The sequence below is a fragment of the Gavialis gangeticus genome, unplaced genomic scaffold (genome assembly GCF_001723915.1).
Source record: "Gavialis gangeticus isolate Ggan-Ray unplaced genomic scaffold, GavGan_comp1, whole genome shotgun sequence".
Lineage (NCBI taxonomy): Eukaryota > Metazoa > Chordata > Crocodylia > Gavialidae > Gavialis > Gavialis gangeticus.
Window position 1 is genome coordinate 87,143,930 of NW_017729024.1, and position 3,414 is coordinate 87,147,343.

At 40.7% G+C, this 3,414-nt stretch overlaps 1 protein-coding gene across 1 annotated transcript in view; it reads right to left on the reverse strand.

The window, feature by feature from the left end:
• Window positions 1-3,414, reverse strand: part of LRRC2 (leucine rich repeat containing 2) — a 159,572-nt gene that overhangs the window by 92,974 nt on the left and 63,184 nt on the right. The gene's annotated exons all lie outside the window — the stretch shown is intronic.

Consider the following 3,414-nt stretch of genomic DNA (forward strand, 5'->3'; position numbering starts at 1 on the left):
AATATTTGTGATTCCTAGTTGACCAAAGTGAACACTGAGGATGAAATCTTAAACTGGGACAAATCCAATGGCAAAACTCGTATAGATTTTACAGGGGGTAGGATTTTCACCCTGAATGAAAAGATTATCAGGCAAGATCTTTTTCCTCATTACATGTTATAATCTCTCTCACACACACAGTTCAAACCACCAGTGTCCTTCGTAACTGATGAAATAATAAATGAGGTTTAGATATGTAATAAACTTAGGTATCAATTCCATTGTCTGGGATCAATCAGCAAGGCTTAGAACATTTTCATTTATCTGTCCTTATGGAATAAGGGTTGTTTTATTAGCCCTAGGATATTTTTGCATATTCTAATTTCATACATTTCATAGACATTAGGGCTGGAAGGGACCTTGGAAGATCATCGAGTCCAGCCCCCTGCCCAAAGGGCAGGAAGTCAGCTAATACTATGATGTGGCCAAATTCAAATGTGATTTCAACATAATTGGACCCACTTCTACCATGTCTAAATTTGCCTGCCCCCCATTAATTGTCTAGACTTCTATGTTTCCCCTGTCTAGACTTCCTATATTTTACCAAGTGTTAATATTTACCAGACAAACAAGCTAATATTGTGTGACAGTATGCTATTTTTCAGCATTTTTCCTTTTTCAATGCATTTGTCTGTGCTGCTAAAACATAAATTGATGTGATATTTCACTTGGTTTACAAACTAGTTAGTGATGGATACTGAAATTTACACAGGCTTTCTTCGCTTTACTCTCTGATTCCCTGGTGTTCTTTTGTAATCTTCAGTCAGCACACTGAAACTGGCAGGCTGCTGATAAATTACTCCGTGAAGACTGGCACTTGGAAAATAACCAGTCTTTGCCTTAAACGGCAAAACAATATCGCAAACTCTGATTTATTTATTTTTTTGGGGGGTGCAATTTACAAGCAATAAATACCCAAATCCACTCACTGTTAATTTTAGAACCTCTAATTAGAGAAGGATCCACTTACCAGACATGAGCTTGTATAAGCACTCTGAATCTGAACAGTCAACTTTTTTGAGAAGCCTTTCTGATTGATCCCATTAAATTAAACCAAAACCCTAAATCTAAACATTCCCCTTAACCTTGAGAAAGTTTGAAACTTGCTCCAAACTTTGAGTCAGACCCCATCTAACCAAGTCAGACATTTCACAATCTCAGGCATACTCTAGGGATAAAAAATGATGATGTAAAAACGGTGTGGGTTTTATCTGTTCACCATGGTGATTTCATTTAAAGAAATGTATCCTATTGTGACAGATAACTCATTGTCACTAGCAAGTGAGAATAATAAATGGAAATACTCTGTCTCTGAGCCAAAGAGACAATGAGCAAACAAAAGTAGGGAAATAATTGCAACAAATTATTTATTCTGGGAAGTTCATCTCTTTCTTCCGTTCAAATGGGAGGTCAATATTTTCTTATGAATAATACTTAGACGGTAGCTCATTTGCAAATTGCCAGCAATTTGTAGGGCACAGTTGACATTGAAGCTGCTTTTACTGGGCACGTACTATAGAAACGTAAGTCCACAATCTCAGTTGCTGTAAAGCAGCACAGACAGCATCCCTTTCTGTTCCTTTTCTAGAAGAGCATAACTAATTTCCATTATTAATATTGACAGTCACAATTTCAAAATTTACTTTTCTTCAATATTTTTTTTAATTCATTTAAAAGTTGCTGATTCCACTAGCCTTCTTGGCAATAAACTCCCTCATTAGTTATTCACAGAAAGCAAACAGTCACAGGGCATGAACAGAGTCAAAGAAAAGTCATTAAAATATTCACTTGAATATTCATAGCATTACTTTTGGCTGTCTTCATCCAGTTCTAATAGAAAGTGCTACCTCTGAAGAATTTACTAAATTCAAGTTGCATATTTATGGTAAGTTTCAAAGAATCTCACCTGAGTGTTTTGTCAACTGACTGACATTCTCTGCAAGGCAACTGATACAAGCATGTGTTTTAATAGTCTAAATGACCTATGCAACTCTCTTTCATTAGGCTTCACTTGAGAGTTTTTTTAAAAGGAAGAGAAGGCATTTTTTCAAGTCTGCAGATTGAGCCCAAATTTGAGCTTGTGAGTAGTATGGTAAAAGCAGTACATCATTCTACTGTTGATAAATTGCAAGAGTTTCACGTACATCTTTCTACCTAGTCCAGACCCTCTGGTGTATAAGTGGCCTTTGTTCTGTTCTCATAACCAAAGAAAAGCTTGTTGAGCTTGGCTTGTAGAGAAACATCATATTAAATGGGACTAACTATGCATATACAGCCTCCTTGCTTAACGTCATAATTACGTTCTTGAAAAATGTGACTTTAAGCGAAACAACATTAAGCAAATCCAATTACATCACAGTAGTTACCTGCTAGCAGGTGGCAGCCAAACAATGTTATAACCAAACATTGCACGACTTTAAACAAGTATTTGCTCTAATAGATCAGTGACATAATAACAAAACAGCATTAACCAGGACAACGTTAAGTCAGGAGTACCTGCATGCTATTGGAGGTACATAATGGAGAAGGTGGTGCCTTAGGTGTGAATCCACTCCAGGGGACTCAGCTGGCCTAGTACTGCCTCTTTAGTTAAAGTGGCAGCAGCCTCCATAGTGTAAATACAGCCTGATATTGATACTGCTAATGTGAATAATCCCAACATAGGGAAGTTGAAGGTTCAGCATAGATGGCTATTCACCATCTTTCCTTCTGGGCCTCAGCGTAACATCATGCCAGGGATAGGAGGAGTTCATTGGAAGTGGTGAAAGTTGACAGGATGGCCTCTTGGTGGTTATGGGAAGCCACCATAACTTAGAACAGCCTCTGGGCCTGCTATCATTTATACCAGGTACCCACCAGTGCCCAGAGTAGCCAGAGTAGATATTAGAAATAAAGAATGGTATTAAGCATACCTTTGCCTTGTAGTCCTAGGCTGTGCCTTCTGTGAACATAGCAGTCTGCTGCAGGGATGGGCAATAATTTGGGCCTGGGGACCACATAGGAATTTGTGATGAGTTGCTGTGGAACGGGTCAGTACCCCGCCTGCCACACCATCACCACAACAACTCACCAAGGCTCCCTATGTTGGTTGGGGCTGTGGCAGGTAGAGACTGGTGTTTGGGAGTGAGTTAGGTGGGTGGGGCCAGGATCATGGGGCAGGGTTGCAGAGCAGCCCCTGCTCTGTGGGCAGGGGGCACCGTGAGGTGTGGGGGGGAGATGTGTGTGTGTTGGGGTGGGGGAGCCCTGCCTGGGTGCTAGGTCCTTGAAGCTGGCCAGGGGTGAGGGAGGAAGGGTCAGGGGGTGCACACAGCAGAGTATGCCCAGGTGGTGCGGTCCAAGGCTATCTTCACGGTGCTCTGCATGGGGCCCAAACCC